Raw genomic sequence first — 16,864 nt, 5'->3', positions numbered from 1 at the left:
CATTATACTTTCTCTACCATACATTATCACTATGCATTCACAGTGTAGATATTTTTTTGCATCTGTGTGTTTATGCTCTGCCTGAGTCACTTGTGTCCTTCAAAGCCTACATCATATTCAACCTTCACGCAGTTTGTGAATAAGCCATTAACTGATATTGCTTGGTCATACTGGTTTTTCAATCAACAATGAATTTGTTAGTGGAGAAATTAAATTTCTCTCTTCCAATTTTTAAAAATTGTCTTTCTTATACGGAGCATTTTAACATTTACTATTTTGTTCTCTAATTGCATATATACAACATTTAGTACTTCATTCTTATAGGATAAAAATGATACATAAAACCTATATTAGCCATTTAATTGGAATTTTTATAGATATCTAATGTCTACACACTTAGATGTACATAATTTTAAAACATGAGTATTGTAACTTTCAATACCTTTATCTATGTTACCTCTTATATGATTTTTTTACCTCCAGAAATAAAAGGCTTAACTTCACCTTGTGACCCACTACCCACTCCTTTTGTACATGACAGACATCTGGATGATATTGACCAGACTCCCTTGTAAACATGCCGATATCATTTGTGAGCAAAAGGATATGGAAGCCCCTATCTAAAAATGCTTTTCAGCATAATACATCTGGTGTGTCTATAAGATATATTATAAAGAAACCTATATTATGGATTTATGTCACATGGACGACGGGAAAATAGGAAATACAATATATTCTTCAATATGTATAACTAATAAATTAGCGACCTAGGAGTAACCAAGACAAAATGACTTACTTTGCAAACAATGTTCCTATATACACTATTCAAAACTTGTCTATATGAATTCAAAAACAGTCTTTAATATGGGAGAAATGTACATTTTTGGAAGCTGTGCTTGATGGGACTCTTCCAGAAGAAAATGCTACAACTGTACATGATTCTATCTTGGATACTTGAAATCATTAGTAAAGTTTGATGTTTAGTAAAATGCATGAGTTGCATAAATCATCTTGACAACTCAACCCTTTGTATTAATACAACTTCACTGTGCCAAGCATAGTTTTGACATATAGAATATTTTCAGAAATGCTCCAATATTGGCTGCTGATATTCCGAGATAAAAGAAGAGCATCCATTTCTTCATCATTTCACAGATAATAGGCAACCAAATATGCACAGATATGATACAATTTAACCTATCATATGAAATATATATAATGTAATAAAACATTTTCTAATTTGCCGTGTAATTTGCAGCAGTATCTTCAAATTGAGTGATGCTTTGTACCCTGATATAAAACTTGTGACGTGCACATATTTACTGTGGTTAAAATTTTATAAATATAGAAATTTCTAACCTTAAAATTATTTCTAAAATATGTAATTTATATTTAGTACCTCAGTAGTCTAAACTAACTATATTTTGCGGTACTTGTTTTAGTGTGTGAGGAATTATAGGCTATCTCTTTTTTTCCATGTCCTTTTAATAGAAAGTCCCAATACCTGGGACTCTAGGAATTTTGTATCATTTTGGTTCAATGCTATTCTGGATTCAGATAGAGTGGTGTGAAGTTTGATGCTGTTTGAAGAAGCTGGGGTTCATCTTGTGTAATGCTTTGAAAATGAGAAGAAAAGACTTTCTTATACTTGGAAGTGTCCTGGCAATGAGCAAAGGCTAAAGAAAATCACTGCAGAATGCTGTTTGTTCAATTCAAAAAGCAGTCTGCTATTTTATGGGCCATTTTTATTCTTTGACTGGCTTCCCTGGAGAGATTCAAATAAAGAGGTTTGAAATATACCAGGTTGAAAGGCTGAATATGTCAAGAGTATGGATCACTGAAGCAAGATCTTCATCTTGCAGCTTAATTTTCTGGCTAGAGCACTTTACAAATGAACAGAGACATTCATGGTTACTGCTGATGCCTCAGACTTCAGGAACATCAATGAGTCTCCAAGGGGTTCAAAATATTTCACCACATTGAACATCAATGGGGAAGACTCTTTGTAGCAGAAAAGATGCTACAAACCTTACCAAATTTCCAAATTCCTCCTTTCAATAATATAGACACTTTTACACTCTACAGCATTAGCCAAGGCAAGCAAATTGTAAACAGGTTTTGTTTGTCATTTCACACAATAGGGAAACCAGCAGTTTTACTACACAATATGTGCCTTAAAAATAGGTAATATTGAGCTCTGTATCCTGTTGAATAATTCTACTTTTTCTTTTTATATCACCAACCCCCCTGTGGTCTCTTGAGCAGAAAGTACAAGTGCTAAACTCTGCGGTTCTTCACATTTGAGGTGATTCAGTATGTATGCTATACTTATGTAAAGATCCAAAATACTTTTCATGCAAAATTTATTGATTGACAGTAAATGTACTCTCCAACTCTACCAGAAAGACCCTGGAATGAAATAGTGAATTTAAAATTCAGTTTTAGGAAATTAAAAGCACAGGAGTGTTTTTGTCTCCTCTCCCACTAAAAATTAATTATTCTGAAAAAGATGTGTGACATGGGTAGTTTGCTACAATGGTGAGAATCCCCAACCCATGTACCAGAATGATGTCCTTCCTGCAAAGAAAGGAATTCCTAAGCTTTGTCAAGAAAATCCCCTTTGAATTTTGTAAGTTTCATTAAATCCATAGAAAAATAAATATAACTCCATGGGCAGAAACATGAGGCTAGAAATTGACTCAGGGGAAACGTCATACAAAATTTTGATAGTATTATCACAAAATACCTATGAGAGCCAAAACAGTGAGTCATCTAAAGAAATGAACGTGATGATACAGTAAGTTCTTTGCAGAGTTCGGTTATAAAAATGGCTTGGGCAAAGTGTAGGAGGAGGGAAGCACAAGAAAGGGCAAATTTTAAAATATTAAACAGTATCTAATAATGTCAGAAGACTAAAGGTAAAACAAAACACAAATACAGAAAAATAGGAAACGATTAAAAGGAAAAGCATAAAGAACAAGTTAGTCTGCTTATTTGGAGTCAGTGGTAAAATGTGTATGAGGACATAGAAAGAATTAGGTCACTCATATCTTTCTGCTGTTTTATGAATTATCATTTATTCTATTCATTTACATTTATATTTATGTATTGTATTTTTTATTGTGCACAAACTATATGCCAGAGAAAATATAGTGTTCCATCTGGGATGGATAATGTTCAACCAAGATGAAAATAAACATGAATAAAACAATTGAAATTTATCTTTCGTGACTAGTAATAGAGCACTTCTCAAGAGAATCATCCATTATTCTTATATTATTTACAGCCTACATTTATTTAATATTACCACTTACCCTGAATTAGGCCAAGATCTTAATTGTGTCATCTGACTTAATTTTCATTTCAAACTGTTATCCAGAAATCACAAATGAGGAAAGCTAAATATCTATATTTGCTATTTTCTTCAAAGCAAGAGTCTACACCCTGCTCATTTTCTGGAACCCTACAATCTGCTGACCTCCATCGAGTCCTACCTACCCCTATGGAAACTTCAGGGCCTTCTCAGTAGCTAGAATGCAAAAACAACCAGCACAACTGGTTAATTTTCCCACATGTAGACTCTTCTAAGACTTCAGCAAAAATGCAAACTTGCAGGTTTGGAAAATAAAGGCCACACCACCAAAGGCCTTTCCTGATGTGTGTCTTTCTCTTCCTACCTCCCCTATTGTACCAAGCCATTTTATTTTTAATAATTTTACTGAAGGTTATTTGAAAATTTTCTGTGTATATGTGTGCACGTGTGTGTGTGTGTGTGTGTGCATGCGTGTGTGTGAGTTTATTACATGTTACCCTCCCTAGAATGGAAGCTCTATGAGAAGAGAGGCTCTTTTTTTGGTCTTTTTCTATAATGCTCACCCAATATCAAATCAATGCCTGTCATCTAGTGGGAACTCAATATATATTTAGTTAATTAATCTATGAATTATGAGAGAAAAAGACACATGAAGGCATTTAGAACTCCCTATCTGTACAAAAAAAGTAAACAATTTTACAATAAATTTCATATTAAAAAATAGTAAACTAAAAGCAATACCACAATCGTAGGAAAATATAAGATTACTATCACTATACAAGCATTGAAAGATGCAAAAATGGTCATTCCTATAGCAAAATATTTTTTCACTAGATTGGCTGGTGAGATAAAGAAAAGGATAGGTTTAGAAGTCTGTGTTTGAGAAATAATTTTTGACTGGCTTACAGGGTCCCAATAAAGAGTGGCACAACAGATGGCCATATGTGTGCTTCTTCCCTTGAATAAGAAGTATCTAATACACCTTGTCTGCCAGAAGGTTGGGCTTGCCAAACAGGCCTCCATCATCATGTAGGGTATATGCCTTTCCTGTTTAGGAATGTCTCTTAAGAGCAGTAGAGACAGCCAATCTTCCACTGGGCCAATTTATCCACTTATACCAGAAAGATTGATAGCTTAGTGTAAGGATACATTCTGGTTTATACTTGTTGCCTAAATTTTGACAAGAAGACCCAGATAATCAGGGATATGGAAAGAACAAGATTGGCCATTTAGTGACAAGGTTTAGAAAGAAATATGAGACTGTATTTCCTAAATGAGTTTTGCTCTTGATTTTCATCCCCAAGTTAGGACTGACAAAACATTTCTCATTTTCTAGAAAACAGTAGATCAGAGTCTGATACCTTAGGAGTTTCAGGTCTTCTAATACACCGTGTATCTTACAGATAGGCAGTATATAATAGTGGAGTGACTTATTTACTGGATACAAATGCATTCTAGATTGCTCAGGAGACTCTCCGTCTACAGATGTTGTTTGAATATAATCATCAAAAATGTCTTCTGACTTGTAAAAATAGTGGTTTGGATAGAAAACTATGTGATATCCTATCCGGTGAACATATATTTAGATCTACCCAGGAGACAATGTTTTATTTCTATATAGAGTGGTAAGTTTTATTTGAAGTGCACTATAAATTTACATAGTTTACTATAAACTTTTATGGTTCTCATCCCTCAGAATTAAGGTTGGGCTCGTGTTACCAGAAAAAGAATGTTGGCCAACAAGATACTACTAACCAGTAAAGAGTACATACAATGGGCAATGATGAAGGGAAATAAATTAGAGCTTTTGCCTTGTGACTAGAAGCAAAAACAAGAAAACTCTTTCATCAGTATTCCATGTTACTGTGTCATAATTATGTCTATATTTTTACAAATTTTTCTGTCAATATTACACAAAAATAATATTTAATGGTAGTTTCCTTTACAAGTTAGTCCGTAAATTATATAGCATGTAGAAATGATTTCAACTTTAACTAGAGGAGATGTCCAGCTACACCTAGACTTGTAGCTGGACAGGGGAATTCACTTCTTTAGTTCTCTTTGGAAGGGATGTTTGCATTGTGTTTTACGGGAACTTTGTGTTTTGTTGTATTTTTGTTGTTAGTTTAAGATGTAATTGTGAAAGAGAATATATATGAATAAATGTTAGCCCCCCAGAAAGGTGGACATTTTTTTGTCTAAAAGTCATTTACTCTCCCTTTCTATAGAGGGGGAAAAGATCTATTGAGACTTCTGCCTCCCATTACAAAAGTTGAATGTGTTATATATCTCCTGGCACTTAGGGAGTAAACATCTGATAGAGCTTGACAGTAGTTGCTTCAACTCAGCATTGTGAATCTTGAACAAGTTATGAAATCCTATATGAACAAATGGATATTCATTTAAAATTTTAATATATTCCCTAGCATCAGTGTATACAGTACCAGAATATTTACTGTTAACAACAACAGCTAATTCCCATTCTGACCAAGGTATTTCTGTGGCCGGGTCTTACGTGTTGCTCCTGCTCCCATATGGCTTTCCATGAATTATTTGAATTATCAAATAATCCTTCAATAATTCTCTTTTATTCTTGAATTATACAGAGCCAATTTTTGTTTGCAATCAAAAATTCTGACTGACACACATTATTTGAAAAATAATAACACTATTCATATACATAAACTTTGCTGCCATAAAAAAGTCAGTGTAACTTTAACATAGTACCTTATAAATAATAAGATCTAATGATTATAGCTGATACAAAAATTAATGCAAATAAAAAATATGATGTATCTTACAGAAAGTTTAGTGAACACATAACATATGTTAATAAAACATGATACACAAGGAAGGCATAATAATATTACCAAGCTATTTAGGATCAAAAATTAAAAGTTATAGACCTGATGATCTCAGCTAAATACCATGCAGACTATTTAATAAGTTTTTAAAGAATGGAATTATCTCACTTGGGGGACTGTGTAGTAAAATGAGACTTTGTCCTAGATCTTATTCCCTCGTCTAACACTTACTGCCCATGTGATTTTCAGCAAATAACTTTCCTAAGATAGTGTCTTCATTTATATAAAGAAAAAACTATAAGAACAAAAGAAGTCTTTCCATTTTATTGTTATCCTCATTTATGAATTAAATAAATCTTTGACACATGATAATTCTATTTGTGTAAGAGTTTTTAACTTTTAAAAAATTGTGCTTTGGCAGTAAGATGTCCAAGTGGACTCATCTTGTAGAGTCAATTAAACTGTGTAGCCCAAAAATGTATACCTCATGGACTTCTTAAGTCCAGGCATGTCTTTGCTTGATTTCTAGAGTAAATCACAAACAGAAAGAGAATTTTACCTCTGCTGCCTCTCTGATTCTGTTTTGTTTGTTTTTGTTTTTGTTTTGTTTCTGTTTCTCTGTTTTTATTTATTTTTTATTATTTTGGCCAAGTTTAGTTTGGATTCTAGTTTTAACATGGCTTCCCCATTGGTGGTAGTAGTTTTGGGAATTGTATTGTATATTCTGAACATTTAGTGATTTCTACTGAGTTTCAGGGACCTATTTGTTGTCACACGATATACTACTGAAAGTCTGTTTTTTTAATTTTTTTAATTTTTTTTATGTTTATTTATTTTTTGAGAGACAGAGAGACAGAGCACAAGTTGGGGAGAGGAGGAGAAGCAGACACAGAATCCGAAGCAGGCTCCAGGCTCCAAGCTGTCAGCACAGAGCCCAATGTCGGGCTCAAACTCATAAACCACGAGATCATGACCTGAGCCAAAGTCAGACACTTAACCGACTGAGCCACCCAGGCACCCTTGTTTTGTTAATTGTGTGTGTGTGTGTGTGGTCTGCTTATCAGTGTAACAGATTACATCCAGAGATGGTCACCAACAATTCTCCCATTCCTATATTCTCATATCATTCCTTTAAGAGGTGTATCCTTTTTCCTCTTGAATCTGGGCTGGCCTTATGACTTAATTTCAGCAATAGCATGTAGGAAAGTAATAATGCACCAGTTCCAGGCCAAGACCATGTGGTGTTTGACAACTTCTACTTTTGCTGTCTTGATACTGTAGGTCAACATCTAAGGAGTCAAATTATTCTGTTAGAGAGATACTAAGCCACAACTGTTGCAGCCATCCCATCTTAGACATGAAACATGCAAGTAAACCCATTTTGTGTATTCAGGCCCAAGCTAGTTATAGCCCAATGAGTGACCCCAGATAAGCCAAATGATGCAGAAGAACAAGCACACAAGCCCAACCAAAGCAGAGAATTGTGAGAAATGATAAATGATTTTTATGTTAAAGCATTAAGTTTTGGGTGATTTGTCATGCAGAAATAAATAAATGAAACAGAAATTCAGACACTTAACTTTTATTAAAATGTCTGAAAGATCTAAGACACTTTCAACATAGACATTCTCAACTAGACAAAAAGACCTGTCAATTATAACCAAATTGTTCAATGATAATAGCTTGACACACCTAAGTAGAGAGAAGTCTGCTCAGAAAAGATTATGAATGTGCCTTTTAGGACATGGAGTGAAGCACAATAATAGTCATAGGAATATCCACAAGTTTGTTTTTGTGGATGTCCCTCATTATTTTTAATACCTCATTATTTTTTTTGAGTGTGTGTGTGTGTGTGAGTATTAGAAGGAGGGGGTTGTAGTTCACAAATCTTTAGCACAGCGCAGCGAAACACAGGCATCAAGATAGTCATACTATATGTTTGCTTCTATTTAAAATTGTAATTATACATCTGGGTTATGTTAAAAACGATTAGTATTGTAATTATTCATTTTTACCATTTGAGAAAGTGTAAAAGGAAGTATGTGGCTGTGGAGGGCTTTATTTTGTGGGCTTATGATCTTTGCAGTTCTGCTAAAATGTTTATGTATGACAGCTAGCTCTCAAATAACTAGCTGACAGGTTATTTTTTGAAAGACAAGTTAGTTACTTTGGTTAAAAGTTATAATGTACAGTGTTGCAACTATGATATGAAGGAGAATAGCAAAGAGTGATGTAAAAAGAACAGTGAAGGCAATCACTACTGACATTAACAACATAATGTGAATATGGAAATTTTATCATTAACACATTATTTTTTCCAGTTTTCTTATAATTCATTTTTATCTCATATTCTTAATGGTTTTTATTAAATCATTCAATTTATATTTGAACAGCTGATTTAAATTCAACACGAGTACACAATACTATGGTAGATGAAGCGCCTCTCTTGGATTTTATTAAAAAATCTCTTTCATTTCTAATGAGGATTTGAGTTTTGTTCCTTAAAAAAAGCAAAAAATATGTTTCTATATCTTTGTGTGTGGGCATTAAAACTGATGCTCTTTCATGAATTCACATGTGGCAAAAATTAAGCCTAAAAAAATTGTGTGTCAATTTACAAATTTTCCATTTAAAAATTTAAGTAGCACTAATTTTGAAAAAATTAAATTTATCCTTAATTCACTGTAGATATCAGATATCAAATGTCTGATGGACAAAGTTTCTTCACAACAAGGACATCAACTCTGCATGACTCTGGTGTACTAATAGTGCATCCTTTCATGCCTGTCAGTTTCTAATAAAGTGTGCCTTTTTAACCCTGAGCTGTGATAAGCATATGTCATATCACAGTTGAAAAAGTACTGATTGCACCTTCATCGTAGATTACTTTCCTTTATAAATAATATGTCAATTTCTTTACTATACTTAATTCTCATTATAGTTTAGTTTGTGTGATACATATCTCTCTATAATCAGATATCAACCATGATCAGGAGCTTTGATCATAGAAACAGACAAGACATTTTTCTATGTGGGATACAATGGCATTTCTACAGGGAGGCATCAGTCTCCTAAACTGCGTATTTGATTGCTTTAGCCCTTATCCAGGAAACATCTAGCAAAGTAAGCCATTGTTGCAGTACTAAATCTGAAAGTTTTTGTTTTTTAGGTTTCCTTCCATTCTAATTTTGAAAAATCATTACTTTCTCTGAAGAGGAAAGAAAAAGCTATTACTATTAGAAAAGCATGATTACACATTGTGAATTTTTAAAGTATTGACCACAAATCTCAATATGAATGTAGATGCCTACACTATTAGAATAGTTATATTTGGTTTTGCTCTTCCAGCTTTTTCTAAAATGTCTTCATATGTACCAGTTTATTTGTAGGTTATACCATCCAGAGAATCATTGTACAAGGCTAAAATTCTCATATTTTACCTACACTGAAAACTAACAGAATATTGACTAACATTCTGCTAAAACAGCAAATGCATTCATATGTCTAAACTACTAGCATTGGTGTGTTTATGTTACATTTGTGTGCAAATGTATGGTCTTACATATACTTATCTTTACCCTACATCTCTATCTCCATATTTTTATGTATACACACACACACACACACACACACACACACACTTCCAGTATTCCTTTCTATGTATGTAATTAAATTACTAAATATAAACTAGGAGACATTTAATTATATTCTAAGTTTATCCATAGGTATTATTAATCATTATTTAACAACCATTATTTTACAGGTATATCTATATCTATATATCTATATCTATATCTATCTATCCATATATAGCTGCAATATTCTTACTAAGCACGCTAGACATAAACAGGTTGCCTAGAATCATAGCTATGACCAAAGAATAACTTTTCTTGTTTTTGGTAGCACACTCCCCAATGACTGTATTATTAGTTCCAGTGGGACCAATTTAAAACCATACAGCCCTGTTCTCATGGATTGAATAAAGCAGTGTATGATTTCCTTATTTTAAGTTTAAGTGTACTACTCAAAAATTTGGAACCCAGAGGGAAAACATAGGAGGATTGAAAAACCAAAAAACAAGCACCACCTCAAAAAATACTTTTTATACAGTTTGAGAAAAAAATTCCTTGTAATTTATCATGTTTAAGGTATTAAAAATCAGGCATCAGAAATTAATTTATGTTTTTCATATTTTCCCTTGAGAAAAAATTCAATATTTGTACCATGTGAGATATTTTACTACAGTAAGCCCCAAAGAAAAGGCAAGAGAGATAATATTCATAAACAGTTCCTAGCATATGCAAGTTATTCTGTTTATATACATAAAACGCTTAAAGGCTCACAATAATAGTATGAATATTGCTCTTATTCTTATTTTACAGAAGAAATTGAGATTACAGTGTTATTTGAATCACTTCTATTGGACTCCAAAAATCACAATATCCCCTAGTGAACATAACTTGCTCCTTCCTATCTATCCATATCTTTGCACAATCATTGCTCTATGAAGTTTATGTGCATACTCTCCTTTAGCAATTATTTAATGGCTATTTAATATATACTAAAATGCATTTACCTAGAACTTCATGCAGCTGCTGCATTTGAATATTTGCAGAAATATTACTCCAATATCCCTCTCTTTCCTATTTAATTTTGTTCATAGAACTACTTCTTGAGTTATTATGTTTATGTTATATATTCATTTCATGTGTTTATTGTGAGTCTTCCACACTAGAGTTTAAGCACTCTGACAACCCAGACACTGTGTAATTCACTGCTATGTATCCAGTATTTAGAACAAAGTAAACATTAATGAAATACCTGGCAACTGGCAAGATGAATAAAAGTGTGTGTAAATGAGTTCTAGGAACTGTAATACATGAAGTTAGATTGCCTTTAACTCTGTAATGGTGCCTTGCTACCAGCTGGTAGACAGCAATTCTCAGGAGCTCAAATTGCATAAACCCAGAAAGTTTTAAATTAAAGGTCACCATCTGGAATGAGATCTACACATACTTAGCTCCAAAATGCTGGTTTATGGGGAATTATTACATTCCAAAGCTTTTCACTAATTCTTAAAATTGTTTATCTTGTTTACCAAAAATTAAAAGTTGTCATTGGAAACTTATAAAAGGCCAATAGCTCCACCTTATCTTCATTTAGTATTGTGTCACACTCAAAACCTTGTTTTGACTACAAATAACAAAATTATATATAAATGAAAAATATAACCGCATATTTTTAAAAAATTAGAAATAAAGAAAAACAAAATTATCTACTTTATTGTTAAACATTTCCAATGGGCATACGAGTAAGCAAAATTAAATCATTTAATGAAATTAAAACATACAAGGCTTATGTTACCTAGTAATGTATCACATGAAACAAAGTTCATAATTCATTTAATTATACATATTTATTAGTACTATATTATTATCAAAGTTCCATAAAATCTTTCAACTGAGTTCATGCTCATAAAAACACTTCAAACTTACCATGGCAGATATTATCTTATTGTCCCATTTTGTAATTTAAAAAATAGTTTCAGACATAATATTTTGCTGATTCATTTTTTAAATAATATTATTTGAATGCTTATCAGGTACCAGGAAATAGAAAAACAGACATGCTAATTTTTAGCCTTTAAATAGAAACACACTAATCAATGACACAAAGTTATTTTAAATAAGCTGGCAAAAAATAGCACTAAAGTGTGTGTGTGTGTGTGTGTGTGTGTGTGTGTGTGTGTGCGCGCACGCGCGCGCACACACACACAAGCACACAAGAGCACAAGCGCACATGTATAAAATTGGGAGAAAATTATCTCGCCTGAGAGTTTGGGGAAGGCTTTCTTAAGTAAATTATATTTGAACTTAAACCTCTTTGAAGAAATTTACCGGGAAAGAGAGTACTATGATCATATTACAGAAAGAAGAATCAGCAAGTACAAATAGCCTAACATAGAAGAAAGCTAGTACGGACAGGCATCTAAATCCTCTAATTTATAATCCAATATTATTATAAAATAACAAAGGGAGTAGTTGCAATTCATTTAATTTGATCAAATAAACTAACCAACAAAGTAGATGATTTTCTATATTAATTAAAATACAGACTAGCTACTGTAACAAAGATCAAGTAACACTGACAGAAAGCGGAGCATTGTAATAGTTGTGCCATGGGGCACTTGTATGCCACTGGTAGTAGGAACCACCGGGCCTATTACTTCATCTATTTAACCAGAAAAATTGTACAGATAGTATTTTCTAACTCTGCCATATGTCAAAAATAGTATGAAGCACTGGCTTAAACAAGAGGGAGTTTTATTTACATCTTAAACAATCAACTCAGGATCAGTCCAGGACTCTTATTGAAGTATCTCTGTATCAGGGATCTGGTCCCCATTATATGTTTCACACTGACATTTGTACAGTGCTGCCCCAAACGAATGGTCTGATGCCACAAGATTATTGTTGTATTCTAAGTTGTTTGTAGGTTCATCCCTTCACTATCAAGGTCATAGTGAACGAGTGGAACACCTTCTGGTTACCTCCTATTGGCCAGAAGATGATTAAATAATGAGAAGATGGATCATGATTAACTTCAAAGGAATCTGAGAAATACAGTCTTTGTTTTGGGGACACTTGTTTGTTTCTGCAATGAAACAGTTTATATTGTTTACGACTCATTTATTCCACCTGTATTATTGAGTGACTTCTAGGTATCAGCAGTTTTCTAAGTACAGATGCAGAAGAGAGATAACACTAGTGAACAAAGTAAAAATGTCTAGATTTAGATTTAGATTGTTTAGATTATAATAGGGAAGACAGACAATAAATAATAAACACAAAAATAAGAATATCAACATGTATTTTAGAAGCTCATAAATACCGTGAAAAAATAGAGAAATAAAAGGAATTGGTAGTCGTGTGCTGGCAAATGTTTAAAAACCACCACTGGAAAAAAAAATCCTACTTTGTAGTACTTTCTAATTTCCATGGAGTAAATGTTCCCACCAATTTTAAGCTACCAGTGTGATATCAACCAACCCGGAAAATTTCGAAAATATTAACGATCAACTATCATAAGCCTGTAATAAGTTGGCTCCAGCATATGACTAGAATGCTGGGAACATGAGGTTTGGAATTTTAATATGGTGATCAGGAGAAGATATATAACTTAATGATATGTGAGCTATCTGGGTATCTATGAACAAAATAACACTGAGAAAAATTAAGGATCTGACATTTCTGAGGAATGCTTTAGGAGTACAATTTGACAGGCTTTTGTTTATTTCCATACATTAGTCATTTAATCTCTTCAACATTTGTACGCATTAGACACTCGTTATTCTTGTTTCACAAACTGAATCGCAAATCCCAAATTCACCTGAGGTTTCAGAGCTATGGCCACAGTAGGTGGCTGGGCTTCCACAAACTCTCACTTCAGAATTCCCACTCTGATTCAATGCACTGTGTAAAGGATTTAGAACAGTCACCAAATTTAATATGTCTCCATTGCTATTGCTATACGTGGTAGGCATATATTCCCCCTCCCCACCAAAGTGTCCACATTCTATTCCCAGACCCTATGAGAATGTTAGGTTACATAGCAAGAGGGAATGAAGGTTACAGATGGAGTTAAGGTTGCTATCAGTTGATATTAGTTAATATAAGGAGATTGTCTTTTATGGTGGAAGGGCGATGTAATCCTTGAAATGTGCAAGAGGAAGACAGAAGAGTTAGAGTCAGAGTGATGCAATGTGAGACATGACTGGTCATGTTTGGCTTTGAAGATGGAAGGGGGACATGCACCATGCCTGTAGCCCCCAGGGGCTGAATGCGGCAAGAACAAATTTGTTTAATTGGTTACAGTAGCCACAGGAAACTAAAATAGTATCTATGTTCATGTATAAAGTTAGCTTATACATGTTAGGCTGCTGGGTTTTTTTTGCTATGATGAATCACAAAATATTTCATTTTATTAATTGATCACTCATATTTTAAACAGAATAATATTATATTGAGCTATTAAATATTATGTGGAGTTAATACAGAAAAATTATAGTTGGCATTTTGGGGGAGGGTGATCTTGCCCATCTTTATGTTTTTATGGTTTTGTTATATAGGTTGATACAAATTTTCTATATGATCTCAAGCTTTCTTAAAACATGTAGAATTTTTTTCCATATATTGTTGCATTCTTATTTCCATATATACTTTTAATTATGTTTATGTTCATTTTTCCTTTATGAAGAATTGCCATTTTTTCTTACTCTTTCACTATTTATTTAAATAAAACTTCTATTTTTTTAATGTTTATTTATTTTGAGAGAGATCAAGAGAGTGTGAGAAGGGGATAGGTAGAGAGAGGAGGGAGAGAATCCCAGGGCAGAGCCTGACACTGGGCTCAATCTCACAATTGTGAGATCATGATCTGAGCCAAAATCAAAAGTCAGATGCTTAACAACTAAGCCACCGAGGCAGCCCTGAAAGAAAACAAAACAAAACAAAACAAAAAAAAACTTTTAGACCTACTTACAAAATCTATTTTTCTTGGTTTAATTGTAAATTAATTTAAGCTTTCATCTTTATTAATTTCTACTTCCTACAGTAGAAATTATACTAGTTGTTATTATACTAGCTTCTCCAATTAAATGTTTAGATTATATATATCCAATATTTTCTGTTTCACATCAACTTATTTAAGGATTTTTTTTTGATGATTGTTCCCACAGGTATATCAAAAGAAGTGCTTTTATTTTATTTTCTTTTTATTTTATAGATTATTAGATTTACAGAAAATTTTAGATTTATAGAAACAATTTTAGATTTACAGAAAAATTCTGAAGACAGCACAGTGTTCCTATGTACCACACCCAACTTCCCCCATTATTAGCCTCAATAGTATATTTCTTACAATTAATGAAAATATTGATAAATTATTATTAAAGTCCAAACTTTATTCAAATGTCCTTAGTTTATCAAACGTCTTTTTGTTTGTTTTCTTCAGGATCCCATCTAGGATACCACTGGACGTATGGTAGTCATGTTTTCTTAAGCTCCTCTTGACTCTGCCAGTTTTTTAGACTTTGTGAGATTTTAACGACTTTGACAGTTTTAAGAAATATTGATCACATATTTTGTAGGTCTCTTAATTGAGATTTGTCTGATGTTTCTCTCATGATTAGAATGAGGTTATACATTATTAAGAGGATGACTGAAGAAAGTGCTATCTCCATCATTACATATCATGTGTGTCAATGTGACTTATTGTTCATGTAAACCTTGATTATCATGCTGATGTAGCGTTTAATTTTCTTCAATGTAAAAGTACCAATTTTACCCCTTTGGAGGAAGGCAGTATGTACAGTCCACACTTAAGGAGTGTTTAGTTACCTGCCACCAACTTGAGAACAGAATTTTCAATACAAATTATTTGGAAATGGAAGATCTGTCTCTTCTTCCCTATTTATTTTTATTAGCATGAACTGATAGATAATTTATATTTTGGGTTAAAATGTGATATTTTATTGACATTGTTGCTCAGATATTCCAGTTTTGATAATTGAGGGCTCTTTGAATTGGCTCATGTATATCTTTGTCATACCACCATCATTGTGGTTTTCTTGGTTTCTAAAATCCTTCTCCATTAAAAAGAACCTGGGCAAAAGAGACAATTCTAGTATTCAGAAAGGAATTATAAATGTATGCCTGGAGTAATTTATAGTCCCATAAATTAAGGAAGTTTCCCCTCCCCCACCCTCACCCCAAGAAAAGCAAGATCTGAGTGCTAGGTGTGCTTGTAACTACTAGGATTTCATTGTTTCTAGGCCCTCTTGATTAACAGAGGAAATAAATATATGCATGCATACTAAGCCAGGCATATATATACACACATCTAGAAATATTTGTATATATATATTGTGGCTCTATTAAGCTGATGTAGAATTCATACTAATGTCTATAACTACTATACATTATTACTACATGAATCATTCTAGGCTGTTCTGCTTGCTTATCTGTTATCCTCTACTTCAACAGTGGGAAATCTGGTTTCCATCATCTGTCATTCCATATACTTAATTGTTAGATCTAATATATAAATATAGTACTATCAAAGTTGTAAGCCACTCCCCATGGGAGCTATCAAAAAGATTACAATTTTTGTGCACAGGTTTTTTTGCCTTTACTCTTTACAGACTACATTCATCTCCAAAATTACTTAGGTTAGCATCATTTTCCCCCATTCTCCTTTGAGTGAGGTTGTTTCATACATTTATAACACAGTTAAGTCATTTTGTAATATACTGCATTCTATTTTGGAATCCCTCGATCTTCTAGACATAAGCATATTCTTTTAATTTACATACGCTTAGGTTTGTTTTCAAACTCTCAAGTTCTGTGGATTTTGACTAATACATGATGTCATGTATTCACCATTACAACATCATACACATTAGTTTCCTTACCATATAATTTTCTTTGTGCTTTCACCACTCTCTCTAAACACTGATAGTTATATAACCTTTATAATTTTGTTTTTAGCATATTGTCAAACACTTGAAATGATAATGTGTGGGCCTTTTAAGCTGCCTTCTTTCACTTAATGTACATTTATAGTTCATCCACATATTTTCGTGGATGAACTTAATAAGCTTAATAAATTAAATAATAAATAATTTTTTATGGATTTTTATGGATTTTAATAAATTTTTGTGGAGGAATGGCTTAATAGTTCATTCTTT

Source organism: Acinonyx jubatus, chromosome B1, assembly GCF_027475565.1.
Source record: "Acinonyx jubatus isolate Ajub_Pintada_27869175 chromosome B1, VMU_Ajub_asm_v1.0, whole genome shotgun sequence".
NCBI classification, from domain to species: Eukaryota; Metazoa; Chordata; class Mammalia; order Carnivora; family Felidae; genus Acinonyx; species Acinonyx jubatus.
The sequence above is the reverse complement of the archived record's forward strand: the minus strand, read 5'-3'. Positions refer to the sequence as shown.